The sequence below is a fragment of the Pleurodeles waltl genome, chromosome 1_2 (genome assembly GCF_031143425.1).
Source record: "Pleurodeles waltl isolate 20211129_DDA chromosome 1_2, aPleWal1.hap1.20221129, whole genome shotgun sequence".
In the NCBI taxonomy this organism is placed as follows: domain Eukaryota; kingdom Metazoa; phylum Chordata; class Amphibia; order Caudata; family Salamandridae; genus Pleurodeles; species Pleurodeles waltl.
The window spans coordinates 167,667,109-167,689,696 of NC_090437.1; the positions used below are offsets into that span (position 1 = coordinate 167,667,109).

Genomic DNA, 22,588 nt, shown 5'->3' on the forward strand with positions numbered 1-22,588 from the left:
GATGGGGTCCTACCCCAGTACGGACTGCTGTATGGGCCTCCAGACCAACAGGTGAGTACACTGTGGGCACGATGCATGTGGCATGAATGCATGGAGGTGTGAGTGAAGGCATTGTGTAAGGGGGAGGGATGTCCTCTTGGCTGGGTACACGCTGAGTGCTGGGCTATGTGTGTGCCAACAGTGATGGAAACGGGTATGGTGGGCGATTCGTGTTACTGGCTGGACTGTTTGCCTAATAGTGTTCTCCTGTTTGTATTGCCTCTGCAGGTCAGCGCCCATCAAAAGCAGGGTATATGGTGTTCCATCGCCACGGAGGTGCGGACCCTGGGGGTCCATGGCAGGTGGAGCACCCACTGTCGCAAACAGTGGGAGGACCTGAGACACTGGCCACGGAAAACCGCAGAGGCCCAGCTGGGGATGGCCTCCCAACAAGGAAGGGATGCCCATCGGAACTTGACCCCCCTGATGGCCCACATACTGGCGGTGGCCTTGAGGGCATCGCAGCAGCCACAAGGGGGTGAGTACAGTGGCCCTCATTGAAGAAAACGGCTGGAAGGGTGGTATTCGGGTGGTGGTTCTGTGAGAGTGGTTGCCCCTAGGCCAGGCCAGACATAGCAGCGTAGGTCCTCTGGTGGCTAAGGGTCTGAAGGGAAAATACTGCCTACCTAGCTTGTTAGCATCCACTACTGGTCAGGGTTGCGTGGGTCCCAGGTGTGCTGCAGTTGGCGGTGTGTGCTCCTCCTCATGCCTTGGTGGCTAGCAATATCTCTGGTAGTGCAATGCATAGTGCGTAGGCCTGTTCCCTGTGTGTGAGGGTGCTGTGTACGCCAACGGTGGCGTTGGTGCTGTCATTGACACTGTGTATCCTTTGTCTCTCTCCCCCCCTTTCTTGTTTTGTCATCCTGTCCTTATGTGCATTAGCATCATCTGTCAGAGGAGCAGAGGCACTGGCGATGAAGGGAGCTGCATCCCACAGGACCGAGGAGGCAGAGTCCACCGACTCTGATGGCACCAGTGGGATGGAGGGTGAGGGGAGCACCACAGCAGAGACTGGAGGGGACAATACAGACTCAGATACCTCATCTGATGGGAGCTCCCTGGTTGTGGCGGACACTTCTGTGACCACCCCAGCTACAGGTACAGCCGCCACCCCCATACCAGCAACGCCCTCCCAGCAGCCCCTCAGCGAGTTGCTCGTGCCCACTCACCTAGTAGAGTGGGCATCTCCTTTGCCTCTGTCACCTCAGGCCCTGCCCCAGTGAGCCCTGCTGCCCTGAGTGAGGAATCTATTGACCTCCTCAGATTCATCTCTGTAGGGCAGTCAACCATTGTGATTGCCATCCAGGGGCATCAGTCCTAATTACTACTTCCAGTGAAACCATAACAGACCATCTACACTGACCAGAATCATTCGACTTACAAACCCCTTATAACGTCTCTGGTGCTCCTTCATGTATTCTCTATGATACATTTATCCCACTGCTTCTCTTTAGCTAACCTGTACAAATCACAAAACATCTCTTTAAAACTTGTCTGCCTCATAATTCTATTACTGTGCTGCAGGTATATTATAGCCACTAGAACAGCTCAGGGCAGCATAATAATGCACCTGAAGCAGATCAGAAGTCTGTGTCCAAATTGAAAGGGAGGTTGTATATATGACTCCCTGTCCTGGCTTTCATCATTCCTATTTTCTAGAAGAGGTTTACTGGAAAAGATACTTTTCACCATGCCATTTATACTCACAACACATTTTGGACGTCTATGTTGATCATCGTCTAACATAAAAATATTCTTCTCCCTTATCCCTTCTTCTGTGGTGACATTATTAAGCATAAACACTTCTATGTGATCATCATATTCATCATCATTAGATGAAGTGTGTACCTCCTTCTGAACATCATTTCGTAAGAAATTCACACTTTTTGTTTAGTTCCCATTTCTGATTGCACACTTCAGAAAAATGTCCGATTCTGTCACATTTGAAACACTTAGCATCCATAGCATGGCAATTCATTGAAGATGCCAAATGTTTTCTCCTTCCACATGTACAGCATCGTTTTTTAAACATTTTTACATCCCCTTTGCTTTTGTTTCTGTTATATGTGATTTTGTCAACAGCTTGTACCGACATGTCCTCTACATCTTTTTTCCTAGCTCCTTGACAAATCGTGAAGTATCTTCTATATGTTTTGCAACTACTATTGCTTAATCTAAAGATGGATCTTTTAAATTTAACTTCTCTTGAATTCTTATATTTTTTGTACGATTTATCAATTGATCTCTAATTATTTCTTCATGTAAGTCTCTGAATTTGCACGTGTTTGCCAAAGTCTTCAACTAACAAATTAATCAATCGACTCATGGGGTGCTTTCAATCTTGAAAATAAACTATGGTGTTCTACAACAATACTAGTCTTTCTACTGTAATGATTTTCTAACGCCCCCATTGCTTTGATATACGCATCTTCTTCATCCCCCTCTTCATCTGATCCACCATCCCCATTCATATTAACACTCACATACGGCAATGTCTTCAATACCTTCCTACCTTCTACCCCTAAATTGTTCTTCACAAAGCCAGTTTTCTTTTAGTCCTAAAAATAGCCCCACCCAACACCTCCAAGTAAGTTTTGAATGTTTCTTGGCAATCCTCCCAGGGCATACTTGGTTCCCCAGGCACTGTCAAAAATGTGGTTATAAGTGGTATTGATTGCATAATGTTACCTTACAAAAATAAATGTGTATAAAAACAAACTAAAACAATTAAAGTAGCCACCGTAGTCCAGGTGTGCCTGTCACCATAGTAACATTCACTCCTGACACGTTCCTCCAACCAATACAATATTCTCTTGAAACTCTGCCACCAAAGAATAACTGTTCCGTTCAAAACCACCGTATTGTGCTTCAAACAAGCAGAGAATTGCTCCTTGAAACTCTAGACACAAATAAATACTCTGTGCAAAGTCCCCCCATAACGCTGTAAATGCTGCTCCGTCTGATTTCAAAGGGCAGTTCCCATTGTTTCATCAACGTGCAAACACTCCGTCCGTTTTCTACAGGCGATTCCTTATATCACGATAACGTCCTACTAACGACACTTCTCTCCACAGGGGATTCTGGCTACAATATGATGTCAGCTGCCACTCGCCACACGGCTCGATCACTCACTTCAAACAAAAACATGCAAGCGAAAAATAAACAGTTACACCGCTTTAGCATGAGGTAAGCGCTGCTTTTAAAATATGAACAATCTCTTCTTTTAATTTTTTAACATCACTTATATTCCCGAATACCTTGCCGAGTGTCATTATATATACAAGTGACTGCAGCTTCAGATAAAAACACTGTTTCACCCGTTAGTGCTGCAATCCAAGGTGTTCCAACTTGTAGCTCCTCTGTACACTTGATTCAGTTTCCTGGGTGCACTTCTACACACTGACAACCTTCCTTTTTCCCTCCACAAATCAGCTGATTCATATAAAACCTGATCATCACATCACATGAGTTTCTGCACCACCTCAGTTTCAAAATATTGCTAGGGTTGGTTCAAATAAAAGGCATCCCATCCTTGTCGCCACTTACAAAAGATGCAGTTCTATTTCTCTCCTTTTTAAGTATTTTATTGCAATCAAGGTGTATACATCCAACCCTGGCAGATCATAGTCAGCAACTGTCCACTGCCTTACAATCTATCCCTTTCCCCATTCCAATTCCATGTCCTGTTGCTAAGCAGTCATAGGACTCCCAGCATTCTAATACAACTTAATACAACATAAGCAGATACAGGAGAATGGGAAAGTAATGATTGATTGATGGTAGAGAGAAACACATCCTCACAGTTGCGGTGTCTGTTCCATCAACATAGAAGAAAAACATATGATGACAGCTTTTGTTCTGAACATCAGAAGCCCCCATTAGGAAGAATATCTGCTTTGTATCTCATGATAAGCACATCCATCCGTGTGGCAAACTTAGGAGTATTTACATTTATATATGTTATATACATTTAGTTGTCCCGTGCAGTGACAGCTTGAAGGTAGACATGACAGTCTACATTGGATGCCCATGTCCTTCACTGTGCACTGCAGGGCTTTTTTACTGCTTGCATGTGCACTTTACATGGCTAGGGGCCCGATTTAGATGTTGGCGGCCAACTTACTCCATCACAATAGTGATAGATTTCCCATCCGCCAAAATATAAATACTCCTGTTAATGCCCAGCAGGAACAATCAAACTCAGACAGATCTGAAGTCTTACCGGTGATTAACCTACCTCAAGAGGCGTGCCCATATGTTATTGTGTTAGCAAATGTCCCATGTCTTCAAAGGGGTTCTAAGGAATCCATAGGAGCCTTGAAGAACAAAGTGACTCACTGGCTAAATTATAATGTGAGGTGCCAATGGCATCTCCACCAGAAGATTTTGCTAGTTCGTCAGGTGGGAGGTATAGGCCATATGGGTAAGCAATTTAACAATGATCTGATAATTGTAAATGTTCATAACCCCATAGTGGCTGGTGATATTTTGGTAGTAGCCATAGCAGGGTGGGTAAAACCTAGCTCAATTAAGATTCTTCCCTGTTTTTTTTTTGTTTAATTGGGACTTAGCCCTGCGACAAATTAGAGTGTCGCCATCCCTATCCACCCTTGTTGGCTGAATTGTTTCCCTGATTTTCCTATGCAAAATAGATTTGAACCCCTGGCTGACTTGGAGGGCATTGATTGACTACCAGGAGGGGTGGGTTAAATGGGTATGGAGGTGGCCCACAGAGGGGAGTGTAATCGGCAGAATTATAGCCCCTTGGACTGGGTTTTTATACCTTTGATAAGAGAGCAAATGGGCTCAGTAGGGATGGGGGATGACCCTGTTACTTCAAGGTTGTCTGGAGTTGAGTTAGAGATTGCATGGAGTGGTGAAAGCGTGCATAGGAGTAACCCATTTTCAAATATTCTCATTTGGAATGTGGCCGGTTTGGCATTTAAGATTCATCTTGAAGGCTGGCAGTCATTCATCAAGGGTAATGACATTGGGGGTCATTCTAACCCTGGCGGTCGACGACCGCCAGGGCTAAAATGACGGGAGCACCGCCAACAGGCTGGCGGTGCTCCCATGGGCATTATGACCGTGGCGGTACAGCCGCGGTCAGAAACGGGAAACCGGCGGTGTCCCGCCTGTTTCCTGCTGCCCTAGGGAATCCTCCACGGCGGCGCTGCTTGCAGCGCCGCCATGGGGATTCCGACCCCCTTACCGCCATCCTGTTCCTGGCGGTTTTCACCGCCAGGAACAGGATGGCGGTAACGGGTGTCGTGGGGCCCCTGGGGGCCCCTGCAGTGCCCATGCCAATGGCATGGGCACTGCAGGGGCCCCCTAACAGGGCCCCACTAAGATTTTCAGTGTCTGCATAGCAGACACTGAAAATCGCGACGGGTGCAACTGCACCCGTCGCACCCTTCCCACTCCGCCGGCTCCATTCGGAGCCGGCATCCTCGTGGGAAGGCGTTTCCCGCTGGGCGGGCGGGCGGCCTTCTGGCGGTCGCCCGCCCGCCCAGCGGGAAACTCAGAATTACCGCGGCGGTCTTTTGACCGCGCAGCGGTATTCTGGCGGTTCCTGCTTGGCGGGCGGCTCCCGCCGCCTGCCAAGATCAGAATGACCCCCATAGTTCTCTTGCAGGAGACATGATCTGTAAAGGAAGTCTTTCATGATAAGTTTACATGTTTCAACCTTCCAGCTGTTCCCTCTACAGTGGGCCGTGCAAAAGTGAGACTCGCTGTCCGGTTTAAAGTTGGCCTGAGATGTAATATTGCCCCCGTGGTAATTGATTAAAGAGGCGATACAGGCATTTGAGTTAAGGTGGGCCAACAAGTTTAGATTACACATTGTGAACTTTCATAATGATGATTTCACAGCTACTTGTAATTTGAATTTTGAGAAATTATTTGTATGTGTGGGTATGCTGGGAAAGGGGAGATAGATGCAGGTAGACAGCACAACCTTGTCCTCGCTGGTGATTTCATTGTCAAATTGGGTTCCCTGTCCCATTGCAAATTTTTGATTCCCGGTATCTGGCGGTAGACCTTAATGATATGGATGCCAGGGGAAGTTTACTTGTATAGGCACCTGGCCAATAAAGACCGGGTAAATGTACTTTCATAGGGTGGGGCTCAGGGACAATAATTGACTATGTTTTTATCACACGTAGCATAGAGTCTTTAGCTAAGGGGAGCGGCATCTGTACCAGTGAGTGGAGCGATCATAATCTGACTGTCTTCCAACTCAAGGTCCCTAGGCTAAATAAACAGGCAAATACTGTCTGTACCCAGGGGTTAACTGTTAAGGATTGGGGGCTTAAATTGGACTGGCACAATGCAGACATGAAGTTAGTTTTGAGTAGCATCATGGGTGCCTGTATGGATTTAGTGTTTCTTTGTTCAATGGACTCCTATGACCCTGAAGAGGTTTTAAGTAGATACGAAATTCTCACATCTTGTCCAGGCCGAGGGGTAGGGCCCTTTGCCATAATACTCCTTGGTTTGACACAGATTACAGAGCAAATGATAAATTACGTAAGGCCATCAAGCAATTACAGCAACAACAGTATTTAATTACTGTATGCAGAAAAGCAAATGCTTTGGCTAGGAAATGGAGGAAGTTGGCCATTGGGGTAGAAAAATTGGAGGACATTGTGGATGCATGTCAGAATAAAGATCCACGGGCCTTCTGGAGGGCAGTGATGGCAGACTTGTCATCGGACACTTTGACTGACAAAGTCACAGTCAATATTTCCCCAAACACTGAGTTGGACCACTTTCCGGCAGTATACTCCCAGGTTACCTCTAGCCTTGATGTAATCCCTAGTGTTGGGGACCTAGGTATGAATATGCTATTTAGAGAGGAGGAAGTACTCAAAGCCATCTGGGGTAATCCGTGTAACAAAGCGGTGTCCCAATTAACTTGTTTAAAGAGGACTTTGGGCTTTGGGCCCCCATCCTTACTTGTGTTTTTAATTCAGCTTGCCACCAGGGGATCCCAAAGTCTTGTCGCCTTTCAATTGTGGGTCCTATTTTTAAAAAGGGCGATGTCCATAATCCAAAGTGTTTCTAGCCTGATATCTCTGCTTGACTCCACTATAAAATTAATTGGAAGAGTTGTGTTAGAACAGATCCTTGCTTGGTTAGGTGATCGTAATGTAATGTCTTGAATCCAGTTAGGCTTTAGAAAGGGCCTAGGGACTGTCGAGCAGTGTTTAACTTTACATCTTACCGTGGCTAAATATAAGTTGACAAATGGAACTGCAATACATTTGGCGTTTATGGATTTAACAAGTGCCTTTGACTGTGTAAACAGGTCAAAACTTTGAGAGATCCTTGCTTCTATGGGTCTTGATGGGGACTTGGTCTCCTTTTTAAGACTTTTGAATTGGGATGTGTTAGCCTCAATAAGGTACGGTGTGAACGGAGAGTGTACTCCACTGCTAAAAGTTAATCGTGGTGTCCGCCAAGATTGTATTCTTTACATGCATGGATTAAAAACATTGTTAGTGGGAGCAGGGGCAGATGTCCTGATGGTTGAGAGCAAGCCAGTACCTACACTGTTATACACGGATGATGCAGTGTTGCTTGCCAGAATGACTAATGGATTGAAGACCCTGATTAACTACTTTGTTGCCTTTATGAAGGACTTCGATATGGAGACAACCTTCAAAAAAATTTACTGTGGTGTGTGGCCCGAAGAACTCAAAAACATCCCCCCTTCTGATTGATGGGAAGAAACTAACTAGGGTGCCATCATTTCCACATTTCCATACCTTGGTTTGGATTTTGATGAGGCATATTCTTGGCCCACATGCATTAGTAAAAGATTGTCGCTTTTTACTCGGGCTATTGGTTCTACCTTTTTGCTCGCTAATTGTATTGGTAGGAGATCCGTGAGTCTTGTTTTAGAGATTTTTAAAAGGAAGTGTATCCCAATCTTGACTTACGGTATGGGGATAAAAAAAGGCCTGGGGCATTCAAGCGGAGGAAAATAGGTTTTGTTGTCAATTGTTGGGTGTCCTGCAGTCGACTTCCCATTGTGTCCTGCACCAGGAATTGAGGCTTCAGCATGTACAGGACTCTACTGGGGCAGCACCGCTGATCCTTTGGTGCTCAATTTGGGCAAATAAGGAGGCAGATCTTACCAGGACCATGCTGTTTGTTTGCCTAGCTTGTGATCATGGTTTAAATTATCCATGGCCAAAATATATTAGAGATACCACCCTTGCCTTGGGATGTGCATCCTTGTTTGAGTGTTTGTTAGGTGATATTACAAAAAAAGATAAAACATGGGTCCCGAAATCTGTTATTATGGATGGCCAGGCCAATAGGGAGGCGGCAGAAGAGGTGAAGCCAACTGTTAGAGTGATTTGGTTGGTTCAAATGTCAGGGGGGACTGCACTTTATTTTTTGTTCAAAATGTTTATGATCGGAATCTCTTGACACAATTTAGAATAGGGGTGATCTGTTGGCTGCTATGTTTTCCACTTGGGCAATACTCTGTGAATTACATCTATGTATGCCCATGTGATGAATCTTCATGCCAGTCCTTGTTGCATTTTGTCTTCTTTTGTAAGTTTTATCTTCCCTGGACTAGGAGATTTTATTATCCCTTTTGCACAGATACACATTTTCTAAATGCAAAGCTGCACTATTGTTCTTAAAGCAATTAAATGATTAAGATACATGCTTCTCGGTTACCTGTTTCCTAAGGAGTATTGTGCGTGTGAGGAATGCCATGATGTTTTAATATATATTGAGGGTTATTTTTACTTTTTCAGATTTTATATGTAAGGTTCAATGGGTAAAACCTTTTTTGTTTTGATTTATGCATCATTAAGAAGTTGAGAGATGTGTTTCTTTTTATTGTTTTTTAGCTATTTATTATTATACTCTGTTTTTGTTTTGTCTTTTATGATCATCTTAGAAATGATCGAATAAAGATTGATTGATTGAAATTATTTTAATTATATTGTATGGGATTTATATTTCGACAGAGGGGAAATCTGTGACCTCTGTGATGGAGTAACTCGTCCACCAACCTCTAAATCAGGCCTAAAGGTTAATATATTGGTATCACAGCCATTTTGTTATCCAGTTCAGTGCATGAGTTTATTATCCAGACAAGTTTTTCCCAACTTTCTGGGATTTGTAGCCCTGTTTAACACATAAAATTAGAACTACAAGTCTCAGAATTAAAAAAATAAATCTAGCCTGGATGAGCTAAACACAAATAAAAGTAGGAAACTTGTGAGCTCTTTGGTATATTGTAGCATATATAGGTATAGAGTATATGAACTGCCACATTAAGTAACAATAATCACCCCCTAACCTGTGCACATACATACATAGCAAATATTCTGTATCCAGCATCGCCTAGCAAATTGAGAGGAAAGATTAAATCTGCAGTGGAGTTGCTGCTTGGAGCCTGCACATCTCTCTCTCTTCCTTGGAAGAGCTCAGGGAAGGCAAGCGTGATAGGCTTTAGCAGCCATTAGAACAGACAAGCATAGAACAGCGCTTGACCTCTAAAAGGAACTGAGTGGTGATTGTCTCAGTGCCTCATTTGGGGTGGCCTTCAGGCCTCACTCTCTCCTGTCATTGTGAACCTTTGGTGATTACAGACTCCTATTATGTCTCGGTAATCCCTGATCATGCTTTGGGGCCAGTACTCCTGCACTCCAATGTAGTGCTCAATTTAATGAAGGCCTATAGTTTTAGTGCTTTGCTGGTCTTCTCAATTCATTGCAGGACTCTCATTAGCATCTAAAAAAATACTGCAGCTGCTACCTTCCCAAAGGGGCACTATGTAGCCCTCCTGAGAAAAATTCAGGTTTTGAGGTTTAATATATTGTGTGCATGACTGATAATTAAGACCTCTGGAGGCAGAGCCAAGATGGCGCTGAGGACGGACGCGCCTAGAACAAGCTCCATCCTGGACCCAGCAAAATCCTACTAAAATATCCACTTGCCTCCCAGCCTGGCCCCTGAGAGTGAGAGGAGGCGCTGTGCTGACCCACAGAGGAGAAGGTGGGTGTGGCCAGGTTGGGGACCCCGATCCATCTGGAGGTCAGCCTAGGATGCCCTGAGCGCAGGGCAGGACAAAGGACGCCCGCTGAGGCCCGGGAGATGCCAGATGGGCCTCCTGGGTGGCGAAGGCCTGAGTGTGCCCCTCTTCCCTTCTTCTCGCCCCCGCCCAGAGATGATCGGATGAGACAGAGTGGGGCAGGTGAAGATCGGGAGAGACGGATGTCCCCGGTAAAGGCTGCGCAGTAAGCTGGAGCACGGTGAGTGTGGCAGGCGCGGCCCTGGGTTCGCCGGAACGATCGCGCCGGAGGAGGGGGGAGAGGCCCCCGGTCGGTCAGCGATGCTGTGGGGCCCACCTCCACCATACCAGATGACGTGTGCAGAGGGAGGAGAATGCCCCAGGTTGGGGCCGGCACAGTCTGGGGTGTTGCTGAGCGGCGAGGGGGGGCGTGGAGATACCTCTCCCTTATCTTCCGCTGCCCAGTGGGGTCTGGATTCCCCCCCACCCCTGCTGAGAGTTTGGGACAGCGGGGTGTGGACTGGCGCTGATGAGCTGGCACACGCAGTGGCTTTGGGACCCGTGATCCGGGGCTGGTCAGAAGTCGAGTGGCAGACCAGAGGAGGCAACAAGTGGCTAGCAACTGACTCTGGCAATGGCCGTGCCGGGTGAGAGATTGAGGTGCCCTATCACTCACCTGCAGCCAAGAGAACCTGAAATATTGGGGGGCGGGCCTGTCCGGCTCCTGCTCGCGAACTGCGCAGAGATCCCGTTGGCGGCGATTGAGACTGGGACAGCCGGTGACCCCCCTGAATTCGCTGGTGGGATCGCGCTGCAAAGGAGTGGGTCATGGAACAGTCAGGGGCGTATGGACCACTACACGAAGGTGGTGATCCCCCCACCCCCAGCTATGGACTCCCCGCCGGTGCCCGACAACGCCACCCTTTTGTCAGCAATTCAGTCCTCTATGGGGACTGGATGGACACGTGGGAGAAGTCCGCTCGGAGGTCTCCCTCCTGCGCCAAGACCTCCGGAATGTGGCAGAAAGGGTCACCTCGGCAGAGACGCAAATATCGGACCAGGAAGATATGCCCTAGAACCTCCGTAAGGAAATGACTGAGGCTAGGGTCCTCAACAAGGATATTATGTTTCAGTTGGAAGATGCAGAAAACCGGGCCCACAGAAACAATCTGAGATTTGTGGGTTTCCCGGAAGAGACCGAGGTGACTAATTCGGGCCGGTTTTTGGAAGCATGGCTGCGACAAGTCTTGCCGTCAGATAAGTTTTCGACCTGTTTTGTGATTGAACGCGCCCATTGGGTTTTAGGGGGTGCACCCCTCCCCCTGGAGCGCCTCCAAGGCCCATGATTGCCCGTTTCTTAAACTTCCAAGACAGAGATATGATTTTGACGGACGTTCGTAAGCTGGGATAGGTTCGGCATGAGAATGAAAAAATCCTAATTTTTCTCGTTTACACCAGGGAGGTTCAGAGACAGCGATGCACATTTGACTCTGTAAAGGTTAAGCTCCATAGCCTCTGACTGCAATACATGCTCCTTTTCTCAGCCAAACTAAAAGTCATGTTTCAAGGGAAAACGTTGTCTTCCAATCCCCAGAGGATGACTGGGAGAGGCTAGAAGAGCGCCCTCAATTGTCCAGAAGGGGTAGCCAGGAGACAGGCAGAAGGCTGGGGAAGTCCCAGACTGCACGATTGCAGGACTGGTCGCGCCCCAGGAGAAGGGGTCGAAGACAACAGAGAGGAGATGAAGACGCACCATGGAGAGTGAGACAATTGACAAGGAGTGAAAAGGCATCATCCGACTCTGAGGAAAGTCAGGCCACGGTTATCCGGAAAAGAGACAGAAGGGAAAGCTCGGCACTAGGAATAGAGGAGACAGCCCTGGGTGCAGATACTGGGACGATATCTGGGTCTCCTCATCCATTGGTGGCAGCCATTAATCGACTAGAAAACGGAGGAAAAGGGTCTCGGGGTAGAAGAGGGCGTACAGACTATGGAGGCAACGCAGTAACAAGGGGCCGAAGGAGACTAAGCTGACTCCGCTCACACCATCCGGTGTAAGGACGAGGAGCAGACGGTGGTGCTATAATGTAACTTTACCTGTTCTGAGGGTTGAGTTGGGGAGTCTTCCTCTTACATAGGCCAACTATGAGCTGTAGTTTTGCACTGAAGAGGTGGGTTGGGGGAGCGGGGTTACAGACCTCTCGACTCCTGGTGAGCTGTAGTATGGGGGTTAATACTCACAGGGGCCCATGGGAGGTGGGGAGGGGTGGAAGTTTTCTTTGCTGGGGTTTGTTTCTTGCCTTTTTATGTTGACTTTAGATAAACCACAGACACGTATGCATGTTAGGTCTCTTCTTACGAATTACTGGCATCTAGGTGTCCCCCCACACACCCCGAAGTCGGGGACGGGAGGTCCTCCCCCTTCATAACACAGTCCCCCTTTGAATACAATGACACTCACAAGTGATTTGGGGCCCGAGTAAATCCTTAGGACTTTTCTGTTCTATCGTGAAATGTAAATGTACTTGGGGAAAGGGTCAAATGAGGTCTGGTGTCTCAGTACATAAAGAGAATGAATCCAGATGTTGTGTTTTTACAGGAGGCACATCTTAAGGGCCCCAGGTGTAAATTTATGTGTTGAAAGGACCCTATGTTATGTTGGCACACGCAGGCTACACCTTTTGCTCCAGGGGAGTGGCGTTATTGATCCATAAATCCCCTCCCCTTTCATATCACAAGACAGTGGACAGACCCAGCAGGTAGGCACGTGGGGGTACAGGGGCTTTGGGGTAGACAGAAAGTATTGTTTGTAAGTGTTTATGCCCCGCTCAGGCTTCAGGCTCCTCTGTTGGGCAAGCTTGCAGATATTCTATTGGCAGCAGACTCCACGACCCACATGGTGGGAGGTGACTTTAATGATGTAATGGAAATGGAGCTGGATCACTCAGGGATGTCTGGGGACACATACTTTAATGTATCGCTTTGCGGCAACACTGAGACTGTCTGATCTGTAGAGCCGTGCCCATCCTACCAACAGGAAATACTCCTACTTTTCTGGGGCCCATAAGATCTTTTCTAGACTGGATTATATTTTCACCCCTGCGGGGAAGTGGAGGTTGTCCGCCAGGCGGACTATTTGGCCCAGAGTTTGTCAGACCATTCGCCTCAGATGGTACGGATTGGGAGACCAGATGGGGGATCCCAAAGATGGAAGCTTGGGACCTGGAGGTCCACGAGGTGGGACATGGGCTCTGAGTAGACACTGAACTATATTTCCAGGAAAATGTGGGGTTGGTTGAATCGTCGGTGGTGCTCTGGTAGGTGTACAAGACAGCCATATGGGATAATGCACAGAACTTAGTGGCACAGAAGAGAAAAAAGGCGTTTGTAAATCAAATCAAATCATTAACATTTATAAAGCGCGCTACTCACCCGTGCGGGTCTCAAGGCGCTAGGGGAAAGAGGGGGTTACTGCTGCTCGAAAAGCCAGGTCTTTAGGAGTCTCCGGAAAGCGGAGTGGTCCTGGGTGGTCCTGAGGCTGGTAGGAAGGGAGTTCCAGGTCCTGGCCGCCAGGAAGGAGAAAGATCTCCCACCCGCCGTGGAGCGGCGGATGCGAGGGACGGAAGCGAGTGCGAGGCCAGAGGAACGGAGGAGGCGGGTGGGGACGTAGAAGCTGAGGCGTCGGTTGAGGTATTCCGGTCCCTTGTCGTGGAGGGCTTTGTGTGCGTGGGTGAGAAGTCGAAAGGTGATCCTTTTGCTGACTGGGAGCCAATGCAGGTGTCTCAGGTGTGCGGAGATGTGGCTGTTGCGGGGTACGTCGAGGATGAGGCGGGCCGAGGCGTTTTGAATGCGTTGCAGGCGATTTTGGAGTTTGGCTGTGGTTCCAGCGTAGAGGGTGTTGCCGTAGTCCAGGCGGCTCGTGACGAGGGCGTGGGTCACGGTTTTTATAGTGTCGGCGGGGATCCAGCGGAAGATCTTGCGGAGCATGCGGAGGGCGAGGAAGCAGGTGGAGGACACGGCGTTGACTTGCTTGGTCATGGTGAGAAGAGGGTCCAAGATGAAGCCGAGGTTGCGTGCGTGGTCTGCGGGGGCCGGTGGGCCGTGGGCCACCAGGAGTCGTCCCAGGCGGACGGGGTGTTGCCGAGGATGAGGACTTCAGTTTTTTCAGAGTTCAGCTTTAGGCGGCTGAGCCTCATCCAATCTGCGACGTCCTTCATACTCTCTTGTAGGTTGGTCTTGGCGCTGGCGGGGTCCTTAGTGAGGGAGAGTATAAGTTGGGTGTCGTCGGCGTAGGAGGTGATGATGATGTCGTGCTTGCGTACGATGTTGGTGAGGGGGCTCATGTAGACATTGAAGAGTGTCGGGCTGAGTGATGAGCCTTGGGGTACGCCGCAGATGATCTCGGTGGGTACTGAGCGAAACGGAGGGAGGTAAACTCTTTGGGAACGGTTTGAGAGGAAGGAGGCGATCCAGTCCAGGGCCTGGCCTTGGATCCCGGTGGAGCGGAGGCGGGTGATTAGGGTGCGGTGACAGACGGTGTCGAAGGCAGCCGAAAGGTCGAGGAGAATGAGGGCGACTGTTTCACCGTTGTCCATCAGGGTTCTGATGTCGTCTGTGACTGAGATGAGGGCGGTTTCCGTGCTGTGGTTGGTTCGGAATCCGGTTTGTGAAGGGTCGAGCAGGTTGTTGTTTTCCAGGAAGGTGGTCAGCTGTTTGTTGACGGTCTTCTCTATTACCTTGGCTGGGAAAGGCAGGAGAGAGATGGGGCGGAAGTTTTTCAGGTCGCTCGGGTCAGCCGTAGGTTTCTTTAGTAGGGCGTTGACTTCGGCGTGTTTCCAGCATTCGGGGAAGGTAGCAGAAGAAAAAGAAGAGTTGATGATGGCCTGGAGGTGCGGGGCGATGATGTCGTCGGCTTTGTTAAAGATGAAGTGAGGGCAGGGGTCCGAAGGGGCGCCGGAGTGGATAGAGTTCATGGTGGATTTGGTTTCTTCAGTGTTGATGTGGGTCCAGTTGTTGAGGGTGATAGTCGGGGGTGCGGGTTCGGTGGTGTTTGGTTGGGTCTGGTGTCCGAAGCTGTCGTGGAGGTCGCTGATCTTGTGGTGGAAGAAGGTGGCGAGGGATTCGCACAAATCCTGAGAGGGCGTGACGGCGTTGGCGTTGGGGTTGGAGAACTCCTTGACGATGCTGAAGAGTTCTCTGCTGTTGTGGCTGTTTTTGTCCAGTCTGTTGGTGAAAAAGTTCCTTTTAGCAGCGCGGATCAGGTGGTGGTGTTCGCGGGTAGCGTTCTTGAGGGCGGTCATGTTGTCAGCGGTGTGGTCCTTGCGCCAGGCCTTCTCGAGAGCGCGACAAGTTTTCTTTGATTCTTTGAGGGTGTCAGAGAATCAGAGAGGTTTTTTGGTGTTGGTCTGTCGATGCGTGCGTTTGAGGGGAGCAAGGTTGTCTGCGCAGTTGGAGATCCAGTTTGTGAGGCTGAGGGCTGCGTCGTCGGTGGTGAGGGTGGGTTGGTTGGCGGCGAGTGCGGAGAAGAGTTGCTCTTCGGGGATCTTGTTCCACTGTCGACGAGGGATGGGTTGAGTGCGGAGGTGGCGGGTCTCGCGTCGGAATGTGAAGTGGACACAGCTGTGGTCGGTCCAGTGTAGAGCGGAGGTGTGGCTGAAGAAGATGTGTTTGCTGGCGGAGAAGATAGGGTCGAGTGTGTGTCCGGCGATGTGGGTGGCGGTGTTCACCAGTTGTTTGAGGCCGAGGTTGGCGAGGTTGTCGAGCAGGGTGGTGGTGTTGGGGTCGTTGTTTTGTTTCAGATGAAAGTTGAGGTCGCCTAGGAGGATGTAGTCCGGTGAGGCGAGGGCGTGCGGGGAGATGAAGTCGGCGATGGCGTCGCTGAATGGGGCGTGCAGTCCGGGAGGACGGTAGATGAGGGATCCTCTGAGGGTGGTCCTCGGGTCGGTGCGAATCTGAAAATGCAGGTGTTCAGCGGGGAGAGGGGTGTCTTCGGTGGAGGTGGTGACGCTGATGGAGTCTTTGAATACGATGGCGATACCTCCTCCTACTTGGTTGGTGCGGTCTTTTCTGGAGATCTTGTAGCCTTCGGGGATGGCGGTGGCGATGTCTGGAGCAGAGGAGGCGTTCATCCAGGTCTCCGTGATGAAGGCGACGTCCGGGGCTGTGGAGTCCAGGAGGTCCCAGAGTTCAACGGCGTGCTTGTGGACGGAACGAGCGTTGACCAGGATGCACTTGAGGTGGTTGATGGCGCGTGGGCTTGTGGTCGTGGTAGTTGTAACACTGGAAAAATACGAGCAGCAACTCCCAGAGTTAGAGGGGGCCCTGGCACAGGTCCCAGCTCCTCCCACCCTTCGTCAATTGGAGTTAGTTAAGGCAGAATCCAGAGTTGGAAAGTAGAGCTCAGTTGCGCACCGCCCAACACAAACTATATGAAACGGGCGATAAAGCAGGGAAATATCTGGCCTGGTTTGATAGGAAGGAAGTGAAAGCAAGGTGGGTAGATGAGGTAGAGACCCATGAGGGGGTTTGGGTTTCCTCAAATACAGAAATTGAAGAGGCCTCCGCCAATTACTATTGGGCTTTGTACCAGGCCCGCCAGTTACAGGATTCACAACACATAAGGCAATACTTGCAAGGCACAGTGGTCCCAGTCTTAGATGCCGAGACCCGGACGACTTTAGAAGGAGATATCACCTTAGAAGAGGTTAAAACGGCTATGACAGGGCTGTGCTCAGGGAAAGACCCAGACCCTAACAGGTTCCCAGCGGAGCCTTTCAAGAGGCTGGGTGATCTTTTAGCCCCCATCTTCTTGCTATGTTCCTGGAGGCATGAAGCCAGGGCACACTCCCCCCGGACCTGAGGAAAGCGGAAATAGTGGTCATTCATAAGGAGGGCCGACACAGAGCGTCCTGTGCATCATATAGGCCGATTTCCCTCTTTAATCTAGAGGTGAAAGTGCTGGCCACAGTACTAGTGACGCGCCTTCAGGGAGTTATCACCCCTTTAGTTCACAGGGACCAATCTGGCTTTATGCCGGGAGGACCCACGAGATATAATTTGAGGTGCACGCATAACTGGATACATACCATCCTGCAACGCTCTGACCCACACATTTGTTTGGCTCTGGATGCTGAGAAAGCATTTGATGCGGTGCATTTGACCTTTCTAGAGTGTACTTTGGAGAGATTCGGGGTGGGCCCCAGATACCAGAATGGGTGCGGCTGCTCTACTGTAATCTGGTGGCGGCGGTAAGGGTTAATGGGACCCTTTCGTCCGAGTTTCCTATTGCAAGAGGCACCAGATAGGGATATCCCTTGTCCCCCTTGCTATTTGCCCTCACTATAGAATCCCTGGCGGGTAGGATCCATGTCCACACGAGCTGTACGAGTTAATGCTGACAGGGGAGGGAAAGGAGGAGGAACGTTTCTCCTTATACGTTGATGAAATACTTCTCTATGAGGCGAAACCCTTAAACTCTCTGCAGAGACTCTTTCAGGTATTTGCAGAATATAGGAGTTATTCTGGGTACCAGATTAACTGGGATAAGTCGGTGTTGTACGCCCCACAGGAGGACACGGTTCTCCACACCCTTCTATGTTGACTAAAATATTCAAGTGAGGGATTCAAGTAACTTGGTATATTCATGGCACATAAGACGGACCTCTGTCATGCCCGTAATTTGGGGAGGGTGACTGGAATGTGCTGAGCTGATATGGAGCATTGGGGGGGGGGTCTCCCACTTACTGTGATGGGTGGGGTGGCCATGTTTAAGATTATCCCCCTACTGAAGTTACTGTATGTTTTACAAAATATGTATTACCTGATCCCACTGGAGTGTTTCCCGGCCCTGGAGCAGGATGTATGGGTTTTTCTATGGGAGAAAAGGTACCCGTGAATTGCGCTCAAAACCCTGCAATGTAAGCAATATAGTGGGGGCCTGTTCCTGCCGGATGTAGAGGCATACTATTGGGCGTCTCATCTAATCAATGTAAACAACTGGATGTATGCCCCCGGTGATCATCCTACCTTCAGGTTGGAGAGATTGCAGTGGGAGGGGAAATTGTGTATTCACTATTTATATGGAGGTGGGGAGTGAGGCAGCTCCTACCCACTACACGGACGGCTCTTGGAGCCTGGTCCAGGGTCACGAGGGTGCTGGGATGGATGCGTAGACCCACCAGGATGACCCCCCTGTAGGAGGGTTGCTGCCTGCCGGAAATTGGCAAATTGACCGGATTCGAGGCGTGGGATCGTATTGAAATTTCCAATCTACGAGATGTGTTGGAATGGGGGACTTCATGCCCATTGAATCACTACGGTCTGCATTTGTGCTTAACAAGATGCAGTTCTTCTACTATGTTTGACTGAGGCAAGCTTGGAGGGTGGAGGGCCTCCTGGGGATGGGAATACCGGAATATGCTCCATTGGAAGGTAGACTGATGACAGATCAGTTAAATATTAAAGCTGTCTCTATGGTGTACAGGACCATCTACAATAATATGCTGGATACCCTTTGTAGACTACGCAGCCGGTGGGAGGCTGACTTGGGGGAAATGGAGGATATAGAATGGGAAGCAGCGTTGATGTTCCCCCGAGAAATAGCCATCAGCTCAAGGCTGCGAATAATCCAGTTCAAGATTCTTCATAGGGTTTACTATGATAGACAGCGTCTGCATACTATGGGGCGGGCCCAACACCCAAATTGTATTCGATGTTAGGGACAGATTGGCACCTTTTAACATACCAGTTGGTGCTGCCCTGTAATGCAGAAATACTGGTTGAAGATGGTGGGGGAACTGCAGGGGGTGGTCTCGGAGCAGATCCCGCTTTACCCTAAATTTATTCTTTTTGGAATCCCCAATGATGTTGATGTGACCAGGGCCAAACTCATATTCTGCAATCTTGGGTTGGTGGTGGCTAAGAGGGATGTTTCCCATCTGTGGGAAGCAGAACTTGGCTCCACAGTAGACACATGGAGGAGAGGGATGGATGGATTTATGATGGCAGAAAAGGTAACATACACAAACAGAGGCTGCCCGATAAAGTTTGGGAGGGTCTGGGGCACCTCGATGACGTACCATTCACTACCTGTACAGGGATGTATGGACTGTGGATCCACTGGAGTTCGATGAGGACTGTAAACTATGGACAGTTGCGGGGTGGTGGGACTGGGACTCATATGATGGAGAACCAAGACCAAATATAGAACTGCTTAAGGAAATGTCAGAGTGTCTGTGGGGGTTCGGGAGGATGGAGGGATTTATTGTTGCTCTTTTTCTCTACCTTTGGTGCTGAGGTACAGTGTTGTTCTGTATAAATGTTTTTGATCTGGTATGCACCAGTTGAAAATTCAATAAAATGTTACACAATAAAAAAAAAAAGATAATAAAACCTATGATGACATGCTGCACAGGCAAGACCCCTCCAGCAGCAGTCCACAATCATAGCTGCTAAGAATTCCAGGTCCATGTGTGACTAGTAAACCCTATCCCAGTTTTTTTCGTAGAAATCTGGGACTTGTAGTTCTGGTGTTATAGTGGGTTAAGTAAGACGTTACATAGCAATGGATGTGAACCCCTGTCCTGAGTGCCCAACTGTACTGATGTCTGGATTGCTAATGCTGACTTTTGTTTTCAGGCAAACACGGATCATGTATGTGTGCCATGACATAGGACCGTCTTACAGTTTGTGGTGTTGTTAAACCAGGGGCACACCCTAAGTGCTGCCCTCATAGTGGTGGAAAGCTACTTCCTTCCCCAGGGGTTAAGCAGCGCAAGCATGGTGGTCGCAGCATACTGTGTAGTGATCAATAGTTTTGAAAAGGTCCTTTTTAACCTGTGCCACTGGATTGAGGCCTACAGGCTCACTCAGTTTTAAAGCTTTGCTACTGTGTGCTTAATTCACCCTTAGCCTGCACTAGAGTAGTATGAAGTGCTGGGCAGAGGAGGTGTATGTCCGTCGGGTATATGTGTATCTGGGAATGGTACAATACACAGATAATGAAGTACAGAGCAGTGCATGCATGGTGAATGTACATGTGCCTATGAGTCGTACAGTACCTGAAAGATATAATGCTGTGCAATGAGTGCAGGACAAATGCATGTGCTGGGTTTATTTGTATATTGAAGTGGTGCAATACATGAAGGGTCCAGTGTGTGCATCTTAAATGCATACACTGGATGTATGTGTGCCTAGGAGTGGTTGGATAATACAGGAAGGGTACAGTGTATGTATATTAACTGCACCTGCTGGATGTATGTGTGCCTAGGAGTGGTACAATACTAACAGGATACAGTGCTGGTCATTGCATGTATCTTAAATGCAAGTGCTGGATGTTTGAGTGCCTATGAGTGGTACAGTACATGTAAGATACAGTCATTTGGAGTGCATGTATGTTGTATATCTGCACTGGGTGGATGTGTGCCTGCGGATGGTACAATACATGGAGGATTCAGGGTTCCAGGCTTGCATATTGAAACATGGAGAGGAAGGAGAGAGATACCCCAGATTGATCTGTGTGTTTCTGCATTCCTGTAAGCTGGATGGGACTCGCACTGTTGGAGGGGGTCGTTCGAGGCTTCACATGTACACTTTAAAGGGTGGTCTTTGATTCAGTAAGAGGTCACAAGGAAGGGGGCTGGGAACATTGGAGGAAGGAGATGGTCTGATAAGCAAATCTTAAAGAGTAGGGCTGGGGCTCCTGGGCTAACCTTTTGAGGCAAATATCACATTGACTGACATCCAGGTGTGACCTCTAGTCACTCCCATGGCCCATGTTGTTCGACTATCAGCTTTGGAGACACTCCAGCTCTGACAGACTGCTTTTCAAGAGGAAGAGGGAGCAGAGGAATGGACACTTTTAAAGAAGCAGAACCCCAGCATAAAACTTCAAAGATTCAGACCCTAAGTCACATTTGGTTTTGGTAAATTAACTATAAAAAGGGGAGTTTGAGACACCAAAAACTGTCATCTGCCAAGTAGCCTGACAAGCTTTTAGATGAGGGAAAGCTCTGCAAGACTTCTGCCTGTGACCAGGACTGGGGGCTCTGGTCTGCTAGTCTCCCTGCTGGGTGAGGCAACATCACCCAATGAATCCAAGACCACCTACCCTGGAGCCCAGAGCACCAGCGCCTGCCTGCTTGCCAAGACCAATGTGCCCTGTGAGGAACAGGACAGCGTTGGAGGCAGCGAGCTCCAGTTTAGAGCTTTGTTGAGAGGACTCCCTGTGTGAGGTGTAACGAAACAGCTGCTACACCGATCGGGTCATTGCCCATGTCCACGACCCCCATATGCCAGGAGAAAGCAGTAGTGAATTTCGCCATGTGTTGTGCTGCACCAATCAGGCTAGAGCCCTGTACAGTGGTGAGGCTTCAACCTTGTATGCCAGGGGGGGCTGCTGTGGAAAAGTCTGCCAGGCAGTAAGGACCGTAGCCTTGTGCTGTAGCAAAGCAGTGACCCTGTATGCCATGAGGGGCCGTTGAAGAGAGTAATACAGTGCTGATCGGGCCGGAGACTGTGGATTGTGAGTTGCTGTATGTCAGAGGGGGTCACCAGGAGCACCAAGAACTGCAACTTGTTCTGCCCACTCCCCCACTGTTTGCCAGAGTCGGGAGGGTGCCATGAGAGCCCCTGTGCACCATCACCCAGACGAAGGCCCAAAGTGAGGATCATTGTAGCCACCCCCACCAGGAGATACATTGAAACACTTGGCCTGCAATAGGAGCTTCAGAGAACCTCTGGTCACTTTATGAGTGTGACTGCACGTGAGAGACTCTGCACCTGTTGAGTGATGCCAGGGTTGGGTGCGGCCTATTCATCTGGCCTCAGGTGCAGTTGCTGCAAGCACCCAGCCATTGTGGGGCGCACGCAGGAACTCTGAAATCTTCACACCTGCTGGTATTAGTAAGACTGGTTTCGGGCCTGTTGGCCCCAGGGGAACTTGCTGCTAGAAGCTCTGCTGCCCTGGATCAGTGTGGATTGCAACTTCTAGTCAAAGTGGACTCTTGAGAGTTGGAATGCTAGTGGAACTCACCCTGGATGTTACCAATGGTGACTGGGGAATAACCACTACCATTAATGTGAGGAGGGAGTGGGACAGAGAATTGCCATAGAAACACTAGACCTCCGACCTCAAGGGGGGTTGTGTAATCGTTTATGAATGTCATATTTTTCCTTTGTGTGGTTACCGGTACAAATAAAATACTTCTCTTTTTTCATAAAGGTAAGTATTTGGCTGGACAATCGTTTACTGCTGATGTTGCATGGATTTTGAGTTGTGTTTACTATCTTGTGTCCACCTTTCTCTTTGGGGAGTCTTGGACTACTCACACCATGCTATCATGAGAGGCAATTGCAGAAGGGTTAGTTTGCACAGTTACTTAGAATCCATACTACATCAGGAGTAAAAGGCTTCTACCCGCACCGTTGGGCCCAGTAGTCTCTGCTAACCCCGAGGCCCTCTGAAAGTGGTTCTGACACTAAATAAAATAGGGGCTGGTCTAAATGGTC

General features: G+C 48.9%; 1 protein-coding gene across 1 annotated transcript in view; it reads left to right on the forward strand.

The window, feature by feature from the left end:
- The first annotated feature begins 3,097 nt into the window (after window positions 1–3,097).
- Window positions 3,098–22,588, forward strand: part of LOC138298826 (zinc finger protein OZF-like) — a 206,471-nt gene continuing 186,980 nt past the window's right edge. Inside the window, exon 1 of the mRNA XM_069236907.1 lies at window positions 3,098–3,225. The gene's annotated coding sequence lies outside the window, so the exon portion shown is untranslated. The remainder of the gene's footprint in view (window positions 3,226–22,588) is intronic.